This window comes from Salvelinus namaycush, unplaced genomic scaffold, assembly GCF_016432855.1.
Source record: "Salvelinus namaycush isolate Seneca unplaced genomic scaffold, SaNama_1.0 Scaffold2170, whole genome shotgun sequence".
NCBI lineage: Eukaryota > Metazoa > Chordata > Actinopteri > Salmoniformes > Salmonidae > Salvelinus > Salvelinus namaycush.
The window spans coordinates 1-21,458 of record NW_024058976.1 but is presented as its reverse complement, the minus strand read 5'-3'; the positions used below and the strand labels follow the sequence as shown (position 1 = coordinate 21,458).

At 43.5% G+C, this 21,458-nt stretch overlaps 10 non-coding genes and 1 pseudogene across 10 annotated transcripts; 10 read left to right on the top strand and 1 right to left on the bottom strand.

The window, feature by feature from the left end:
* Nucleotides 1–326: 326 nt before the first annotated feature.
* On the bottom strand, nt 327–11,813 carry LOC120038375 (annotated as a pseudogene).
* Nucleotides 11,814–13,066: 1,253 nt separating this feature from the next.
* trnal-cag lies at nt 13,067–13,149 on the top strand. Its single transcript has one exon. It is a non-coding gene; the product is annotated as a tRNA-Leu (tRNA).
* A 295-nt stretch (nt 13,150–13,444) lies between these two features.
* On the top strand, nt 13,445–13,526 carry trnas-aga. The gene has a single exon. It is a non-coding gene; the product is annotated as a tRNA-Ser (tRNA).
* Nucleotides 13,527–14,848: 1,322 nt separating this feature from the next.
* On the top strand, nt 14,849–14,931 carry trnal-cag. The gene has a single exon. It is a non-coding gene; the product is annotated as a tRNA-Leu (tRNA).
* A 295-nt stretch (nt 14,932–15,226) lies between these two features.
* Nucleotides 15,227–15,308, top strand: trnas-aga. Its single transcript has one exon. It is a non-coding gene; the product is annotated as a tRNA-Ser (tRNA).
* A 1,324-nt stretch (nt 15,309–16,632) lies between these two features.
* Nucleotides 16,633–16,715, top strand: trnal-cag. The gene has a single exon. It is a non-coding gene; the product is annotated as a tRNA-Leu (tRNA).
* A 295-nt stretch (nt 16,716–17,010) lies between these two features.
* trnas-aga lies at nt 17,011–17,092 on the top strand. Its single transcript has one exon. It is a non-coding gene; the product is annotated as a tRNA-Ser (tRNA).
* A 1,324-nt stretch (nt 17,093–18,416) lies between these two features.
* Nucleotides 18,417–18,499, top strand: trnal-cag. Its single transcript has one exon. It is a non-coding gene; the product is annotated as a tRNA-Leu (tRNA).
* Nucleotides 18,500–18,794: 295 nt separating this feature from the next.
* On the top strand, nt 18,795–18,876 carry trnas-aga. The gene has a single exon. It is a non-coding gene; the product is annotated as a tRNA-Ser (tRNA).
* A 1,322-nt stretch (nt 18,877–20,198) lies between these two features.
* trnal-cag lies at nt 20,199–20,281 on the top strand. Its single transcript has one exon. It is a non-coding gene; the product is annotated as a tRNA-Leu (tRNA).
* Nucleotides 20,282–20,576: 295 nt separating this feature from the next.
* Nucleotides 20,577–20,658, top strand: trnas-aga. The gene has a single exon. It is a non-coding gene; the product is annotated as a tRNA-Ser (tRNA).
* Nucleotides 20,659–21,458: the final 800 nt, after the last annotated feature.

Here is a 21,458-nt window from a genome sequence, read left to right as displayed (position 1 = left end):
TTACTGACCAAGGCTTCTGCACCGAGGTGGTGGTATGGGGGCTGCATAGTGTAGTAAACTGGTGTTCAAACACTGAATGGCCCAGTCTCTGCAGGGGTTATTTCTGCAGGACCAGGCCACACGAACACACAAACACGCACGCACACACACGAGAGAGAAAAACCGAGAGAGAGAGAGGCCCAGGATGGGACTGTTTTTCAATACGTCATGCTCTACCGCTCTACCTCTTCTGATTGGTTCGAATGCCAGTTGATCCCCGCCCTGACTGACGCATCTCAGGCCTGCCAATAGATGCCCTTTCCGTCCGTCATCCCTCCTCTGACCCTCTACTTGAGGAAGCAGTCCAGTTTCCTCTGGATGCTTTCGAAGGAGTCGGCTCCCATGTAGTCCGCCTGCCCCGCCTCCCATCGCTGCCTCCTCTCCTCACTGGACACCTGGGGCGCCTGAGGGGGAGGCGGGGGGAGGATGGTCTCAACCACACTGTCACAGACCTCCTCCTATAGGGGGTGGAGGGAGAGACAGGGGAGGCAAGCAAGATGAGCATTCTGAGACATGGAGAAATACTCACTAATACAAGGGTGACGGTGACAGCCATGAAGCATTTCCCCTCAACCCAAAGCATTGACCAATCAGCAGCTTCCTCTACAGAGAAACAGAACGAAGGGCAGGAGCCGGGGTCTGTTTAAAGTATCCATGAGAGACAGGGAGAGAGGTTACCATGTCAATGACTTGCCACTACAGAGGGTCAACACACACACACACACACCATCATCATCAGCGACTGAAACCAGCAAATACTGTACTTAAACTACTGTACGATTACACTGTGAACACACTGTACTCACATACACAAACTGTCCTTCAACAGTCCCCTCAAAACACATACAGTGCCTTAAGAAAGTATGCATAGCCCTTGCCTTACTCCACATTTGGTAGTGTTACATCCTAAATTCAAAATGGATTAAATAGATTTGTTTCTCTCACCCATCTACACACCATACCCCATAATGACAAAATGAAATGGAGAAATATTTAAATTAAGTAAGTTCTATACACCTCAGTCAATACGTGTTAGAATCAACTTTGGCAGTGATTACAGCTGTGAGTCTTTCTGGAAAAGTCTCTAAGAGCTTTGCATACCTTGATTGTACATTATTGTATTTGTGATATTTTTTAAGCTCTGTCAAGTTGGATGTTGATCATTGATAGACAGCCATTTCCAAGTCATGCCATTGATTTTCAAGCCAATTTAAGTCAAAACTGTCAAACTAGGCCACTCAGGAAAATTCAATGTCGTCTTGGTAAGCAACTCCAGTGTACATTTGACCTTGTGTTTTAGGTTATTGTCCTGTTGAAAGGTGAATTTGTATCCCAAGCAGACTGAACCAGGCTTCTCCTAAAGGATGTTTCCTGTGCTGAGATTTATTCCGTTTCTTTTGATCCTAAAAAACTCCCTAGTCTTTGCTGAGGACAAGCATTCCCATAACATGATGCAGCCACCACCATGCTTGAAAATATGACGAGTGGTACTCAGTGATGTGTTGGATTTTCCCCAAACATAACACTTTGTGGACAAAGGACAAAGTTCATTTCTTTGCCACATTTTTTGCAGTTTTACTGTATTCCCTTATTGCAAACAGAATGCATGTTTTGGAATATTTTGTATTCTGTACAGGCTTCCTTCTTTTCACATTGTACATTAGGTTAGTATTGTGGAGTAACTACAATGTTATTGATCCATCCTCAGTTTCCTCCTATCACAGTCATTAAACTCTAACTGTTTTAAAGTCCACATTGGCCTCATGATGAATTTCCTGAGCAGTTTCCTACCTCTCCGGCAACTGAGTTAGGAAGGACGCCTGCATCTTTGTAGTGACTGGGTATATTGATACACCATCCAAAGTGTAATTAATAACTTCACCATGCTTAAAGGGATATTCAATGTCTGCTTTTTTATTTTTACCCATCTACCGATAGGTTCCCTTCTTTGCGGGGCATTGGAAAACCTCCCTGTTCTTTGTGGTTGAATCTGTTTGAAATTCACTGCTTGACTGAGGGACCTTACAGATAATGTATGTGTGGGGTACAGCGATGAGGTAGTCATTCAGAAATCATGTTAAGACAGAGTGAGTCAATGCAACTTATTATGTGACTTGTTAAGCACATTTTTACTCTTGAACTTATTGAGGCTTGCCATAACACAAGGGGTTGAATACTGTGACTCAATACATTTCAGCTTTTCATCTTGAATTAATTTATAAAAAAATCCTAAAAACATAATTCCACTTTGACATTATGGGGTATTGTGTGTAGACCAGTGACACAATCTCAAATGAATCCATTTTAAATTCAGGCTGTAACAACAGAATGTGGAAAAAGTCAAGCTGTGTGAATACATTCCGAAAGCCCTGAACATCTCACAAGTCTTGTTATACATCTTTCAAGATTCAGAAACCATTGTCAGTACTGGAGATCTTAAGAAGAAGTACACACGCTATGAGACACACACACACACACACACACACACACACACACACACACACACACACACACACACACACACACACACACACACACACACACACACACACACACACACACACACACACACACACACACAGTACCTCAGTGCAGCCGGAGCAGAACAGTGTTTCTCCATATGAGTCTCTGAGAGCAGGTAGGACCCCAGAGGAGTAGAGGTTCCACCACTGAACCAGGAAGTCAGGGTGCAGGTCACCCGAGCCAGGGGTCAGGGTGACCTTTGACCTTCCCAGTCTGGGTGTCATAGTAGTAGCTCCACGGCTTCACCTTCCCCAGGAAGTGGACCACCTTAGCCTCATGACCGTACCTACAAACACACACACACCAGAGGTTGTAAATCAAATCAATATCAAATCAAATTTTATTTGTCATATGCATTGAATACAACAGGTGTAGACCTTACAGTGAAATGCTTACTTACAAGCCCTTAACCAACAATGCAGTTTTAAGAAAATACCTAAACAAAGTAAGAGATAAAAATAACAAATAATTAAAGAGCAGCAGTAAAATAACAATAGCGGGGCTATATACAGGGGGGTACCGGTATAGAGTCAATGTGCGGGGGCACCGGGGTCGAGGTAATTGAGGTAATCTGTACATTTAGGTAGTGTTATTAAAGTGACTATGACATAGATAATAACAGAGAGTAGCAGCAGCGTAGAAGGGGGGGGGGGGGGGGACCTCTTGGACCTAGACATGGCGCTCCGGTACTGCTTGCCGTGCGGTAGCAGAGAAAACAGTCTATGACTAGGGTGGCTGGAGTCTTTGACAATGTTTAGGGCCTTCCTCTGACACTGCCTGGTATAGAGGTCCTGGATGGCAGGAAGCTTGGTCCTGGTGATGTACTGGGCCGTACGCACTACCCTCTGTAGTGCCTTGCGGTCGGAGGCCGAGCAGTTGCCATACCAGGCAGTGATGCAACCCGTCAGAATGCTCTCAATGGTGCAGCTGTAAAACCTTTTGAGGATCTAAGGACCCATGCCAAATCTTTTCAGTCTCCTGAGGGGGAATAGGTTTTGTCGTGCCCTCTTCACGACTGTCTTGGTGTGCTTGGACCATGTTAGTTTGTTGGTGATGTGGACGCCAAGGAACTTGAAGCTCTCAACCTGCTCCGTCTGTGAGAATGGGGGCGTGCTTGGTCCTGCTTTTCCTGTGGTCCACAATCATCTCCTTTGTCTTGATCATGTTGAGGGAGAGGTTGTTGTCCTGGCACCACACGACCAGGTCTCTGACCTCCACCGTATAGACTCTCATCGTTGTCGTTAATCAGGCCGACCACTGTTGTGTCATCGGCAAACTTAAAGATGGTGTTGTAGTCGTGCCTGGCCGTGCAGTCATGAGTGAACAGGGAGTACAGGAGGGGACTGAGCACGCACACCTGAGGAGCTCCTGTGTTGAGGATCAGCATGGCAGATGTGTTGTTACCTGCCCTTATCACCTGGGGGCGGCCTGTCAGGAAGTCCAGGATCCAGTTGCAGAGGGAGGTGTTTAGTCCCAGGGTCCTTAGCTTAGTGATGAGCTTTGAGGGCACTATGGTGTTGAATGCTGAGCTGTAGTCAATGAATAGCATTCTCACATAGGTGTTCCTTTTGTCCAGGTGTGAAAGGGCAGTGTGGAGTGCAATAGAGATTGCATCATCTGTGGATCTGTTGGGGAGGTACGCAAATTGGATGGGTCTAGGGTTTCTGGGATAATGGTGTTGATGTGAGCCCTGACCAGCCTTTTAAAGCATTTCATGGCTACAGACGTGAGTGCTACGGGTCTGTTGTCATTTAGGCAGGTTACCTTAGTGTTCTTGGGCACAGGGACTATGGTGGTCTACTTGAAACATGATGGTATTACAGACTCAGACAGGGAGAGGTTGAAAATGTCAGTGAAGACACTTGCCAGTTGGTCAGTGCATGCTCGGAGTACATGTCCTGGTAATCCGTCTGACCCGGTGGCCTTGTGAATGTTGACCTGTTTAAAGGTCTTACTCACAGTCGTCTGGAACAGCTGATGCTATCATGCATTTTTCAGTGTTCCTTGCCTCGAAGCGAGCATAGAAGTTATTTAGCTCGTCTGGTAGGCTCGTGTCACTGGGCAGCTCTCGGCTGTGCTTCCCTTTGTAGTCTGTAATAATTTGCAAGCCCTGCCACATCCGACGAGCGTCGGAGCCAATGTAGTACGATTCGATCTTAGTCCTGTACTGACATTTTGCCTGTTTGATGGTTCGTCGGGGGGCATAGCAGGATTTCTTATAAGCTCCCGGGTTAGAGTCTAGCTCCTTGAAAGCAGCAGCTCTACCCTTTAGCTCAGTGCGAATGTTGCCTCTAATCCATGGCTTCTGGTTGGGGTATGTGCGAACAGTCACTGTGGGGATGATGTCATCGATGCACTTATTGATGAAGCAAGTGACTGATGTTGTGTACTCCTCAAGAATCCCGGAACATGTTCCAGTCTGTGATAGCAAAAGAGTCCTGTAGTTTAGCATCTGCTTCATCTGACCACTTTTTTATTGACCGAGTCACTGGTGCTTCCTGCATAAATTTTAGCTTGTAAGCAGGAATCAGGAGGATAGAATTATGGTCAGATTTGCCAAATGGAAGGCGAGGGAGAGCTTTGTACACGTCTCTGTGTGTGGAGTAAAGGTGGTCTAGAGTTTTCCCCCCCTCTGGTTGCACATTTAACATGCTGATAGAATTTAGGTAAAACTGATTAAAGTTTCCCTGCATTAAAGCGCCACCTTTGGATGAGCGTTTTCCTGTTTGCTTATGGTGGTATATAGCTCATTGAGTGCCGTTTTAGTGCCAGCATCGGTCCGTGGTGGTATGTAGACAACTACGAAAAATACAGATGAACACTATCTAGGTAGATAGTGTGGTCTACAGCTTATCATGAGATATTCTACCTCAGGCGAGCAAAATCTTGATACTTCCTTAGATATCGTGCACCAGCTGTTGTTTACAAATATACATAGGCCCCCACCCCGTGTCTTACCAGAGGCTGCTGTTCTATCCTGCTGATAGAGTGTATAACCCTCAGCTGTATGTTATTAATATCGTCGTTCAGCCACGACTCGCTGAAACATAAGATATTACAGTTTTTAATGTCCCGTTGGTAGGATATACGTGCTTTCAGTTTATCCCATTTATTTTCCAGCGATTGAACGTTTGCTAACAGTACGAATGGCAAGGGCAGATTAGCCACTCGTCGCCTCATCGTCACAAGGCACCCCGATCTCTTTCTGCGAAATCTCTGTTTCTTTCTCCTGCGAATGATGGGGATGAGGGCCTGTTCGGGTGTTTGGAGTATATCCTCCCGACTCATTATATTAAATGTATTTGTCCAATTCGTAATCGCTGTTCTGATATCCAGAAGCAATTTTTGGTCATAAGAGACAGTAGCAGCAACATTATGTTCAAAATAAGTTACAAACAATGTGAAAAAACACACAAAATAGCACGGTTGGTTAAGAGCCCATAAAACGGAAGCCATCCTCTCAGCCATCCTAAGTCTTAGTGTGTGTGTGTGTGTGTGGTGATTTCGTTCTTGCGTTGCGTACTTGTAGAATAAATTAGGGTTAACTAGGAGAGAGTGTTTGTATATGTACTGTATGTGACAAAGCTATACTGTATTTTGGGGTTGTCGGCAGTACCAGTGTGCGTTATTTCAGGGCAGGCCTGAGACACTCCTCTCTTGAAACTCAACACCACAGACCCTTTCAACTGACCTTGGCTTGGCTTATTAACGCCAAAACATGCACTCTTCTCCCTCATGCTCTCTCTCTCTCACTCACTCTCACTTTTCTTCCTGATGATCGCTCTCTTTCACTCACTCTCTCCATCCCTCTCTCTCTGACATTCTCTCCCTGACACACACACACACACACACACACACACACACACACACACACACACACACACACACACACACACACACACACACACACACACACACACACACACACACACACAGTTGAGGGCAGGAAGCCAGGGATTTGGAGCTAAAGTGTGATGCATGAAATAACTTCTACTGTGACAACACTGGAGTGTGTGTGTGTGTGTGTGCGCCTACTGTTTGAAGGCTGGTAGATAGGTGTATATAGCGATGCTGCTGAGGTTGTAGATAAAAGGCAGGTGTTTGGAAATGTCTGCTGTTGACCAGGTATTGAAGAAACTGTTCAGAACTCCTTGGTCCCCACCTAGAGAGAGAGAGAGAGGGAGGGAGAAGGGGAGAGGGAGAGAGAAGGGGAGAAAAAGAGAGAGGGGGGGTGGGAAAGAGAGGTGGTGGGAGAGAAGGGGAAGAAGGAAGGAGAGAGAGAAGGGGAGAGGGAGAGAGAGTGAGAGAGGGAAAATGAGAGTGGGGAGGGGGAGAGGTTAGATGAGAACATGACAGGTATTTTAGGATCTATAGGATCTTGTTGGCAGCAGAGTTTAAGGAAAGTCCATAGGAGATATAGCGTTTATTGCACCACCCCAGACACACACTCTTTGTACCATGTATTTAATTCTGTACTGCAGCTGCTTGCTCTTGGCCAGGGCTTCCTTAAAACACATTCATATCTCAATTGGACTCATATGGATAAAACACATTCATATCTCAATGGGACTCACATGGATAAAACACATTCACATCTCAATGGGACTCACATGGATAAAACACATTCATATCTCAATGGGACTCACATGGATAAAACACATTCACATCTCAATGGGACTCACATGGATAAAACACATTCACATCTCAATGGGACTCACATGGATAAAACACATTCATATCTCAATGGGACTCACATGGATAAAACACATTCACATCTCAATGGGACTCACATGGATAAAACACATTCATATCTCAATGGGACTCACATGGATAAAACACATTCACATCTCAATGGGACTCACATGGATAAAACACATTCACATCTCAATGGGACTCACATGGATAAAACACATTCACATCTCAATGGGACTCACATGGATAAAACACATTCATATCTCAATGGGACTCACATGGATAAAACACATTCACATCTCAATGGGATAATAATAATAATACAGAACTCACCGTCAAAGCTGCCGTTCTCAGTGCAGTGTGTCATAAGGTATGTTTCATTGGATGGTTCAAAGACGAACACCCCTGAGTTGAAACAGTCTGGCCAACCAGGATCAGGCGCAGCAGATAACTCCTCCCTCTCAAACAGCTCATCGATGTTGGACAACACCTGCGCACACACACAATATTTAGCCCTTAATACAGACTTGCTGTAATTTGAACTGAGTAAGGAGTGTGAGTGCGTGTGTGCTCACCAGCGTGTCTGCGTCCATAAACACACACTTGGTGTAGTGTGTGAGTGTCCAGCAGTGCAGCTTGGTGAAGGTCACTCCGAGGTCTGGTCTCTTCATCAAGGCCAGGTGGGCCGTGTCCCCAGAGTCCAAGATATCCACCACACACACCTCGTCATAGATGCTACTCAGCATGGCCCTGCAACACACACACACACACACACACACACACACACACACACACACACACACACACACACACACACACACACACACACACACACACACACACACACACACACACACACACACACACGGTTTGAGTTGTGTGTTTCCTGCTCAGGTGTACTCAGGCTTGGCCAATACAAAACTAACAGAGACAAGGCCATGGGTGTGTCAAACACTGAGCATAGATCACGGTGTGTGTGTGTGTGTGTGTGTATATATATATATATATCAGTAGCGTGCCGTGGGCCTGGGGCCTGGGCCTTCAGTGAGGTCCTACACAGTCCCACCCGAATTAATCCACCTCTTATTACCATCATTATGATGCCATGGCTCTAGACACTATACATTTAGATAGAAACACAGTATAGCCAGGCGTTGCGTCACCTTGAAATTGACATTTTTATTCAGAGAATTGCAGGGGAAGAGTACAATACAGTACAGTTCAACTAATAGGCAAGAACATAGTCGAGTGCAACAGAGTTATATTAATATTCTTCTTCTATCCATTTCTGGTCCACCAACTTTGAGCTTTAAGTCCCCCCAAAAATAAATACAGTGTGTTCACTAAACAGCGCATTGCCGCACCCAAAGCAGTTTCACCGTGATGATAAAGACACATAACTATTCACTGAAAATAAAAGAAAACAAATAATTTGCAACATAGGCTATTTGCCATTTTATTTTGTTAATATATAGGGTATATAATATTAACGAAATAAAATGCGAAACATACACATTTAATAAAAAATAACACTGAAAATAAAAGAAAACAAATAATTTGCAACATAGGCTATTTGCCATTTTATTTTGTTAATATATAGGGTATATAATATTAACGAAATAAAATGCGAAACATACACATTTAATAAAAAATAACATGCATTGTATGCCTACTCACCAAAGACTGATTATTTGAACACAAAATCCTTCCTCCTTTCTTTCCTCAAGAAGACTTCAATGACTCTGTTGTACAGTCTATCTGTGCATTTTAGTTCCACCAATAAGTCCTTTTCTATCGACATGGAGGCTAATGCTGAAAGCCGAGTCTGTCCAGTAGCATTTCTGGAATACGTTTTGATTCGCTTTAAGGCCGAGAATGACCGCTCGACAGAAGCCGTGGACACAGGGATAGTCACTGTCACACATGCCAATGTGTAAAGTTGCCCCATGTCCTCATTCAGATTTTTCTGCTTAAGGAGATCAGAGGGACTTTTCCCTTCAAAATCAGTCATAGCATACATTACAGTCAGTTCTGTTTTTAGCTTGGATAGGTCGAACAGTGTTCCGTGACTCTCTGTTAAGCTGGAGAAGGCTGTTTGCGGGAATTTTTTCCGGTAGGTCTGAAAGTGCCGGGGGTCCAGGAGGGAGAGAAACATTAATTTTTCGTGGTCTTGAAACCTGTTTCGTATCTGGCAAAGAATGTTGTCCAGAATATTGCTGTGGAGTTGTTGATAGTATGTGCGAGGGTCTCCTTGTGCTGGGCCCCTGCGTGCGCTGGGTGAACTTGAGATGCGCGCTGTGTCATCGTAGATTTGACTGAACCTGCACCTCTCTCGCTCAATTGTGTCACAACTCGTTCACCCTTGTCAGGCAGAATTGTACATCCAAAGTTTGTTTCTGTAGAATTCCAAAAAGCACATCCGAATAATTAAAAATCCCATTGAATGTTTCAAGCAAAAAACAAAACTCAAAATCATCCAAACGTGCATTAAATCCATCAGCCATAAGCACAGTATCCCCGTCATGGTCATCATGATGTTCCAGTAAGTGGTTAAACAGCTCCTTTAGGGCAACTCTCTTTTCAAAGACTGCATTGACCAATCTAGATGTATATTGCCACCTCGTTGGTGCAACCTTAGGAAGACGACGCTTGCAGATGTCATCCAGCAGTTGCGTGCGCTTAGGGGATCGTGAGAAAAATGCTGCAAGGCCATTGAGATTGGCAAAGAAGACCTTGCATTCTTTAAGCTTTGAGGCTCCTTGAGTCAGTACTAAATTTAGTCGATGTGCATAGCAGTGAATGAATAAGGCCATCGGTGCCCTCTTCTTAACTTTGGCCTGCACCCCATTGAGTCCAGATGCCATGACTGCTGCGCCATCAAAACACTGTGCCACAACTTTATTCAGACTACATTCATTTTCCTCCAAGAAACGGAAAATAAGAGCGGCAATGTCATCAGCTCGCTTGCCGCTTGTCACATCTTCAAATCGGATAAATCGCTCCTTGACTCCTGTGTCCGTCACATAACGCAGGACGAGTGAGAGCTGTGCTGCATTTCCCACATCTGTTGTCTCGTCCACCATAACAGCAACAAAGGGAGCTTTTTTAATCTCCATTTTGATCTCTTCTCCCATCACTTCAACAATAGCATAAATTAGGTCATTTTGTATTTTGCCTGACGTCCCAATGAACACTTCGTTAGTGGACAGGTGGTATTGTAAATCTGTGTTGCTTTCAGAAAGAAAAGAAAGAAGCTCCACATAGTTCCCTTTGTTTGTGGAGTCAGCACTTTCATCGTGTCCCCTAAATGAAAGTTCCTGTTTACCCAAAAACATGACACAATCAATGAGTCTTTTCAATATTTCCCTATTTTTCTTCACCTTTTCATTGTGCAGCTCCGTTGCCCTGCGCGATTGTTCGTTGAGCTGTAGATCCACTCGGGTGTCCCCAAAAGTTTTCAAAAGCACCATTGCTTGTAAGTGCCCAGCCGTACTTTGGTGTCTCATTGCTGCCTTGGTTAGACAACTCAAGTTTGCAAAGCCAGTGTGGCTCCAAACACCAAATCGATCACTTGCAAATAATAGGCATTCCCAGCAGTACAGTTTGCAGTGCTTCTCGGAGCCTGTGAGCCATTGATAGCGCTCGTAGTTGGAACTTTGAAAGTGGCGAACGAACCCCTTTCCCGCCTGTGACAGGCTTAGTTGCGTCGGCGTAGGGCGACCTCTCCTTACAATGTCTAACTTTTCTTGAAAAGTTCGTCTTGAGAATGGCGTTATAATTATATCCTCGACCAAATCGATATCTTCTCCTCCTTCCGCCATTGTGGGTTGAAAAAACAGCTTAGTCGTACGCAAATTAATTCGTTTATCAAATTCAGTTTCCTAGTTCTGAGGATCTGCATAGACCTGCCCATAGGACCTGCTTCTCAATATTGGTAATCCAATCAAAAGATGTGCACGCACTACGCCTGCTAGCTGGCTCCTGTGTAACACTGGAGCCAGCCAGCAGGCGTACAATAGCCAACTCTAAAGCTGATTGGTTGACACTAAATTTTCAGTTCCATTCACTTTAAGCTACAAGCGCCCGCACTGTTGATTCTGAAGGCCTGAGGGCAGATTTTAGACCCCTGGCAACACATGATGGCTGAATATGATTGGATAAAAGATCTAACATAAAGACCAGCCCTCCAAATCTCAACCTGGGGCTGGAAGCAGTGCAACCAAGAGGAAAGCTGTGAAATGAAGAGTATAATTCTTACTCTGGGGAATAATTTAATACATATTTGTGGGAAAATATATTTAAAAAAATATATATATTCTGATGATGTTTAGGCCAGCAGAGAAGGCCTTGCTGGCCCACCACTGCTATATATATATATATATATATATATACATGAGTGCAAGCGTGTGTATGTGTTACCTGCAGGGCTCTGCTACCTGTGGTCCAATCAGAACCACCAGTTGTTTGGTTGTGTTATGGTTGAGTAGTGACCTCCCCAGAACCATCGCTCCTTTGGCATAGTTGTCATTTGTGGCCAGAGTCACATATGCTTGGTCTAATCACACACGTATCTGACTAGTTATTTGTAAATAACACGAACAGAAAGAGAGAACAGCTTCTGTCGGGCACCTGAACCCTCTACAAGGCATATATCGGTACTTCATATCAAAACGGCCTATAGGGACTTCAGCTAGGGTAACCATAGACCCTCTACCCGTCCCTACCATAGAATAGTCCTATAGCTTACACACTGTACTATAACTGTCATATGTCAACTTGTGGTGGTAATGTCAAAGGCAGTTCTGCACGAGCCGTTTCCACTTGTGAGATTGGCCATACAGACAAGAAACGCGTCGTGTTTAAAACGAGTGATGATTTATTTTTCAAGGATTAAAAACCACTGCGTGTGATCTCTCGGGTAAATATTGTAGAATGCATGGGCATATAGCGAAAGTGCGTGTTTGATATATCCCTACGCAGAGAGTAACCGAGTAAACAAGTGCACACTTCGGGATGGAGGAGAGCGGGAATTCAGCAATGGCCGAGCCGCACGTAGGCACATACACTGCAGGACCGTAAACACAAAAAGCACACGATGTACTTTCAATTTAAGTCATCATATTTGTTGCCTACACGGATAACGCTACTTTAACTACATCGCGGCATAAAACGAGAATCTACATATAAATGGGAGGACTGTGTAACTGCGTGGGATATGCGCATGCATCAAACCATATATAATCAGTGTTGCTGAAAGATGACAACACAAAGCTACGATTCGGCTATAGCTCCAAAGCATATCCTAATATAATATTATCAAACCATAATAATATAAAAACACAGTTTAATGGTTATAGACTATTCCTGTTGTCCTTATTAACCGACTGTACGCTGTCTTACCCACCATGATCTGTTATTCGGTGTGGCCGTTTTTGGGTAGCAACAGAGCTAGAAGACACTGCTGTCGACTGTCAAGAGGACGGAATCAAGTCAGGAGGCCATATTCTGCGTCATGTGATCCGTGACAGCGCACATGCCTTCCAGACACCTTTTCGGTCTTATCTGAGCAATTTGATCATTTATATCAGAATGTCCATATTCTGAGGCCACTTTAGCGCTCAATCAATGACGATTTTCTACGCGTTTCCCATTGAAGGCCATATTGAGGTTAAATCAATGACTGGAGCTTTTAATTGATAAAAACAAATGACTATTGAAAGTGCAAGTCAGTATCGTGCATTTACTGGTCTTTATTTACTGGTCATTTACTGGTCTTCTACTCTTTAACCCGAAACCCAGTTACTGTCCAGAAGTCAGGATGGCCGAGCGGTCTAAGGCGCTGCGTTCAGGTCGCAGTCTCCCCTGGAGGCGTGGGTTCAAATCCCACTTCTGACAGATCTTTAGCGGCTCTCACACAGGAGTCATGCTGCTTTGCAGTAATAATCAGAAGATGAAGTAACAACTTCACACAGTGAAATAACAATTAGTAAATTAACCCTCTCAACCTTCTGGAGCTGGGCAAAGAAAATAAGAAAAAGCAGTACTTAATAACAACTGAATGAGGGGAACATTTCATGAAGTTAATGTATTATAGTGAGTTACTACTTTATCCTTCAGTTATTAAATTATCATTTGCTGTAGGCTATGCCTGCCGGGCCCTTCACTTCTAACAAAAAATTCTACTGTCACAGTTGTCGTGGCCGAGTGGTTAAGGCGATGGACTAGAAATCCATTGGGATCTTCCCGCGCAGGTTCGAATCCTGCCGACAACGAAAATACGTTTTTTTGGGACCCCTCCGGAGGTGGAAGTTTATTCGTGTTCCATATACCAATCACATCCTCTCAGATCTCCACAAGTACATAGGGATCAGGTGTCCATTTGGGATAGGACTGCAGGCCATCTATCTCACCTCACACATTTACACACCTGGTTATCCATCCTTCTAGCTCTTGAGGTCAACAGTAGCATAGGTTACAGGTTTGTGGGCAAGCCACAGATTTCAGGTGAGATCCCATGATACACTCAAAAATACAACAACACGATTCTCATGAATAACCATTAAGCCTTTTGCTAAGATTTCCCCCATTTTGACATGTGGACCTGTTGTCACGGATTGCTCCAGACACTTTTTGGGTCCTATATGAGGGATTTTTATATTCATGTCAAAATGACCATATTCTGAAGACACTCTTATAGTCTGCAGGGTAATCGAACTCGCCGCATCTAAAGTCAAGCCACACGTCATAGGTGAGATGCCTTGTTAAACCCGAAAAATATAATAAAAACACGATTGCGTTGAAAATAACCATTAAGCCATTCAGTTCGCAGTCTCCCCTGGAGGCGTGTGTTCGACACCCACTTCTGACAACTATTTAGCGCCTGCATGTCCTGCTGCTTTGTTGAAAACCAGTTGATAAATAAATGACTTACGGTAATGGAAATAACACCTAGTTAATATGACTAGTGAATAACTATCGTATTTGTAACATTCTGCAAAAACAGCTAGTTGATGAGAGGCTGAAAGAGAATTGCAAGAATCGCGCAATTTCCCAAACAGGCAAATAACAAAAGGCATCTCGGAAGGCACAACTCGTCGGTCGTTGTCAGTGGATTGTATTGGCGGGAAGAACAAACATATAGTCTTCAGGGTAATCGAAGTCGCCGCATCTAAAGTCAAGCCACAGGTCACAGGTGAGCTGCCTTGTTAAACCCTAAAAATAAATAAAAACAAGATTGCGCTGAAAATACCCATTAAGCCATTTGTTAAGATTTCCCCCGTGTGGACCTGTTGTCACTCTTACCCTGATGGTTGCTCATACTTCCAGACACCTTTTCGGTCTTATCTGAGCAATTTGATCATTTATATCAGAATGTCCATATTCTGAGGCCACTTTAGCGCTCAATCAATGACGATTTTCTACGCGTTTCCCATTGAAGGCCATATTGAGGTTAAATCAATGACTGGAGCTTTTAATTGATAAAAACAAATGACTATTGAAAGTGCAAGTCAGTATCGTGCATTTACTGGTCTTTATTTACTGGTCATTTACTGGTCTTCTACTCTTTAACCCGAAACCCAGTTACTGTCCAGCAGTCAGGATGGCCGAGCGGTCTAAGGCGCTGCGTTCAGGTCGCAGTCTCCCCTGGAGGCGTGGGTTCAAATCCCACTTCTGACAGATGTTTAGCTGCTCTCACGCAGGAGTCATGCTGCTTTGCAGTAATAATCAGAAGATGAAATAACAACTTCACACAGTGAAATAACAATTAGTAAATTAACCCTCTCAACCTTCTGGAGCTGGGCAAAGAAAATAAGAAAAAGCAGTACTTAATAACAACTGAATGAGGGGAACATTTCATGAAGTTAATGTATTATAGTGAGTTACTACATTATCCTTCAGTTATTAAATTATCATTTGCTGTAGGCTATGCCTGCCGGGCCCTTCACTTCTAACAAAAAATTCTACTGTCACAGTTGTCGTGGCCGAGTGGTTAAGGCGATGGACTAGAAATCCATTGGGATCTTCCCGCGCAGGTTCGAATCCTGCCGACAACGAAAATACATTTTTTTGGGACCCCTCCGGAGGTGGAAGTTTATTCGTGTTTCATATACCAATCACATCCTCTCAGATCTCCACAAGTACATAGGGATCAGGTGTCCATTTGGGATAGGACTGCAGGCCATCTATCTCACCTCACACATTTACACACCTGGTTATCCATCCTTCTAGCTCTTGAGGTCAACAGTAGCATAGGTTACAGGTTTGTGGGCAAGCCACAGATTTCAGGTGAGATCCCATGATACACTCAAAAATACAACAACACGATTCTCATGAATAACCATTAAGCCTTTTGCTAAGATTTCCCCCATTTTGACATGTGGACCTGTTGTCACGGATTGCTCCAGACACTTTTTTGGTCCTATCTGAGGGATTTTTATATTCATGTCAAAATGGCCATATTCTGAAGACACTCTTATAGTCTTGCAGGGTAATCGAACTCGCCGCATCTAAAGTCAAGCCACACGTCATAGGTGAGATGCCTTGTTAAACCCGAAAAATATAATAAAAACACGAATTGCGTTGAAAATAACCATTAAGCCATTCAGGTCACAGTCTCCCCTGGAGGCGTGTGTTCGACACCCACTTCTGACAACTATTTAGCGCCTGCATGTCATGCTGCTTTGTTGAAAACCAGTTGATAAATAAATGACTTACGGTAATGGAAATACCACCTAGTTAATATGACTAGTGAATAACTATCGTATTTGTAACATTCTGCAAAAACAGCTAGTTGATGAGAGGCTGAAAGAGAATTGCAAGAATCGCGCAATTTCCCAAACAGGCAAATAACAAAAGGCATCTCGGAAGGCACAACTCGTCGGTCGTTGTCAGTGGATTGTATTGGCGGGAAGAACAAACATATAGTCTTCAGGGTAATCGAAGTCGCCGCATCTAAAGTCAAGCCACAGGTCACAGGTGAGCTGCCTTGTTAAACCCTAAAAATAAATAAAAACAAGATTGCGCTGAAAATACCCATTAAGCCATTTGTTAAGATTTCCCCCGTGTGGACCTGTTGTCACTCTTACCCTGATGGTTGCTCATACTTCCAGACACCTTTTCGGTCTTATCTGAGCAATTTGATCATTTATATCAGAATGTCCATATTCTGAGGCCACTTTAGCGCTCAATCAATGACGATTTTCTACGCGTTTCCCATTGAAGGCCATATTGAGGTTAAATCAATGACTGGAGCTTTTAATTGATAAAAACAAATGACTATTGAAAGTGCAAGTCAGTATCGTGCATTTACTGGTCTTTATTTACTGGTCATTTACTGGTCTTCTACTCTTTAACCCGAAACCCAGTTACTGTCCAGTAGTCAGGATGGCCGAGCGGTCTAAGGCGCTGCGTTCAGGTCGCAGTCTCCCCTGGAGGCGTGGGTTCAAATCCCACTTCTGACAGATGTTTAGCTGCTCTCACGCAGGAGTCATGCTGCTTTGCAGTAATAATCAGAAGATGAAATAACAACTTCACACAGTGAAATAACAATTAGTAAATTAACCCTCTCAACCTTCTGGAGCTGGGCAAAGAAAATAAGAAAAAGCAGTACTTAATAACAACTGAATGAGGGGAACATTTCATGAAGTTAATGTATTATAGTGAGTTACTACATTATCCTTCAGTTATTAAATTATCATTTGCTGTAGGCTATGCCTGCCGGGCCCTTCACTTCTAACAAAAAATTCTACTGTCACAGTTGTCGTGGCCGAGTGGTTAAGGCGATGGACTAGAAATCCATTGGGATCTTCCCGCGCAGGTTCGAATCCTGCCGACAACGAAAATACATTTTTTTGGGACCCCTCCGGAGGTGGAAGTTTATTCGTGTTTCATATACCAATCACATCCTCTCAGATCTCCACAAGTACATAGGGATCAGGTGTCCATTTGGGATAGGACTGCAGGCCATCTATCTCACCTCACACATTTACACACCTGGTTATCCATCCTTCTAGCTCTTGAGGTCAACAGTAGCATAGGTTACAGGTTTGTGGGCAAGCCACAGATTTCAGGTGAGATCCCATGATACACTCAAAAATACAACAACACGATTCTCATGAATAACCATTAAGCCTTTTGCTAAGATTTCCCCCATTTTGACATGTGGACCTGTTGTCACGGATTGCTCCAGACACTTTTTTGGTCCTATCTGAGGGATTTTTATATTCATGTCAAAATGGCCATATTCTGAAGACACTCTTATAGTTTGCAGGGTAATCGAACTCGCCGCATCTAAAGTCAAGCCACACGTCATAGGTGAGATGCCTTGTTAAACCCGAAAAATATAACTAAAAACACGATTGCGTTGAAAATAACCATTAAGCCATTCAGGTCACAGTCTCCCCTGGAGGCGTGTGTTCGACACCCACTTCTGACAACTAGTTTAGCGCCTGCATGTCATGCTGCTTTGTTGAAAACCAGTTGATAAATAAATGACTTACGGTAATGGAAATACCACCTAGTTAATATGACTAGTGAATAACTATCGTATTTGTAACATTCTGCAAAAACAGCTAGTTGATGAGAGGCTGAAAGAGAATTGCAAGAATCGCGCAATTTCCCAAACAGGCAAATAACAAAAGGCATCTCGGAAGGCACAACTCGTCGGTCGTTGTCAGTGGATTGTATTGGCGGGAAGAACAAACATATAGTCTTCAGGGTAATCGAAGTCGCCGCATCTAAAGTCAAGCCACAGGTCACAGGTGAGCTGCCTTGTTAAACCCTAAAAATAAATAAAAACAAGATTGCGCTGAAAATACCCATTAAGCCATTTGTTAAGATTTCCCCCGTGTGGACCTGTTGTCACTCTTACCCTGATGGTTGCTCATACTTCCAGACACCTTTTCGGTCTTATCTGAGCAATTTGATCATTTATATCAGAATGTCCATATTCTGAGGCCACTTTAGCGCTCAATCAATGACGATTTTCTACGCGTTTCCCATTGAAGGCCATATTGAGGTTAAATCAATGACTGGAGCTTTTAATTGATAAAAACAAATGACTATTGAAAGTGCAAGTCAGTATCGTGCATTTACTGGTCTTTATTTACTGGTCATTTACTGGTCTTCTACTCTTTAACCCGAAACCCAGTTACTGTCCAGTAGTCAGGATGGCCGAGCGGTCTAAGGCGCTGCGTTCAGGTCGCAGTCTCCCCTGGAGGCGTGGGTTCAAATCCCACTTCTGACAGATGTTTAGCTGCTCTCACGCAGGAGTCATGCTGCTTTGCAGTAATAATCAGAAGATGAAATAACAACTTCACACAGTGAAATAACAATTAGTAAATTAACCCTCTCAACCTTCTGGAGCTGGGCAAAGAAAATAAGAAAAAGCAGTACTTAATAACAACTGAATGAGGGGAACATTTCATGAAGTTAATGTATTATAGTGAGTTACTACATTATCCTTCAGTTATTAAATTATCATTTGCTGTAGGCTATGCCTGCCGGGCCCTTCACTTCTAACAAAAAATTCTACTGTCACAGTTGTCGTGGCCGAGTGGTTAAGGCGATGGACTAGAAATCCATTGGGATCTTCCCGCGCAGGTTCGAATCCTGCCGACAACGAAAATACATTTTTTTGGGACCCCTCCGGAGGTGGAAGTTTATTCGTGTTTCATATACCAATCACATCCTCTCAGATCTCCACAAGTACATAGGGATCAGGTGTCCATTTGGGATAGGACTGCAGGCCATCTATCTCACCTCACACATTTACACACCTGGTTATCCATCCTTCTAGCTCTTGAGGTCAACAGTAGCATAGGTTACAGGTTTGTGGGCAAGCCACAGATTTCAGGTGAGATCCCATGATACACTCAAAAATACAACAACACGATTCTCATGAATAACCATTAAGCCTTTTGCTAAGATTTCCCCCATTTTGACATGTGGACCTGTTGTCACGGATTGCTCCAGACACTTTTTTGGTCCTATCTGAGGGATTTTTATATTCATGTCAAAATGGCCATATTCTGAAGACACTCTTATAGTTTGCAGGGTAATCGAACTCGCCGCATCTAAAGTCAAGCCACACGTCATAGGTGAGATGCCTTGTTAAACCCGAAAAATATAATAAAAACACAATTGCGTTGAAAATAACCATTAAGCCATTCAGGTCACAGTCTCCCCTGGAGGCGTGTGTTCGACACCCACTTCTGACAACTGTTTAGCGCCTGCATGTCATGCTGCTTTGTTGAAAACCAGTTGATAAATAAATGACTTACGGTAATGGAAATACCACCTAGTTAATATGACTAGTGAATAACTATCGTATTTGTAACATTCTGCAAAAACAGCTAGTTGATGAGAGGCTGAAAGAGAATTGCAAGAATCGCGCAATTTCCCAAACAGGCAAATAACAAAAGGCATCTCGGAAGGCACAACTCGTCGGTCGTTGTCAGTGGATTGTATTGGCGGGAAGAACAAACATATAGTCTTCAGGGTAATCGAAGTCGCCGCATCTAAAGTCAAGCCACAGGTCACAGGTGAGCTGCCTTGTTAAACCCTAAAAATAAATAAAAACAAGATTGCGCTGAAAATACCCATTAAGCCATTTGTTAAGATTTCCCCCGTGTGGACCTGTTGTCACTCTTACCCTGATGGTTGCTCATACTTCCAGACACCTTTTCGGTCTTATCTGAGCAATTTGATCATTTATATCAGAATGTCCATATTCTGAGGCCACTTTAGCGCTCAATCAATGACGATTTTCTACGCGTTTCCCATTGAAGGCCATATTGAGGTTAAATCAATGACTGGAGCTTTTAATTGATAAAAACAAATGACTATTGAAAGTGCAAGTCAGTATCGTGCATTTACTGGTCTTTATTTACTGGTCATTTACTGGTCTTCTACTCTTTAACCCGAAACCCAGTTACTGTCCAGTAGTCAGGATGGCCGAGCGGTCTAAGGCGCTGCGTTCAGGTCGCAGTCTCCCCTGGAGGCGTGGGTTCAAATCCCACTTCTGACAGATGTTTAGCTGCTCTCACGCAGGAGTCATGCTGCTTTGCAGTAATAATCAGAAGATGAAATAACAACTTCACACAGTGAAATAACAATTAGTAAATTAACCCTCTCAACCTTCTGGAGCTGGGCAAAGAAAATAAGAAAAAGCAGTACTTAATAACAACTGAATGAGGGGAACATTTCATGAAGTTAATGTATTATAGTGAGTTACTACATTATCCTTCAGTTATTAAATTATCATTTGCTGTAGGCTATGCCTGCCGGGCCCTTCACTTCTAACAAAAAATTCTACTGTCACAGTTGTCGTGGCCGAGTGGTTAAGGCGATGGACTAGAAATCCATTGGGATCTTCCCGCGCAGGTTCGAATCCTGCCGACAACGAAAATACATTTTTTTGGGACCCCTCCGGAGGTGGAAGTTTATTCGTGTTTCATATACCAATCACATCCTCTCAGATCTCCACAAGTACATAGGGATCAGGTGTCCATTTGGGATAGGACTGCAGGCCATCTATCTCACCTCACACATTTACACACCTGGTTATCCATCCTTCTAGCTCTTGAGGTCAACAGTAGCATAGGTTACAGGTTTGTGGGCAAGCCACAGATTTCAGGTGAGATCCCATGATACACTCAAAAATACAACAACACGATTCTCATGAATAACCATTAAGCCTTTTGCTAAGATTTCCCCCATTTTGACATGTGGACCTGTTGTCACGGATTGCTCCAGACACTTTTTGGGTCCTATATGAGGGATTTTTATATTCATGTCAAAATGGCCATATTCTGAAGACACTCTTATAGTCTGCAGGGTAATCGAACTCGCCGCATCTAAAGTCAAGCCACACGTCATAGGTGAGATGCCTTGTTAAACCCGAAAAATATAACAAAAACACAATTGCGTTGAAAATAACCATTAAGCCATTCAGGTCACAGTCTCCCCTGGAGGCGTGTGTTCGACACCCACTTCTGACAACTATTTAGCGCCTGCATGTCCTGCTGCTTTGTTGAAAACCAGTTGATAAATAAATGACTTACGGTAATGGAAATAACACCTAGTTAATATGACTAGTGAATAACTATCGTATTTGTAACATTCTGCAAAAACAGCTAGTTGATGAGAGGCTGAAAGAGAATTGCAAGAATCGCGCAATTTCCCAAACAGGCAAATAACAAAAG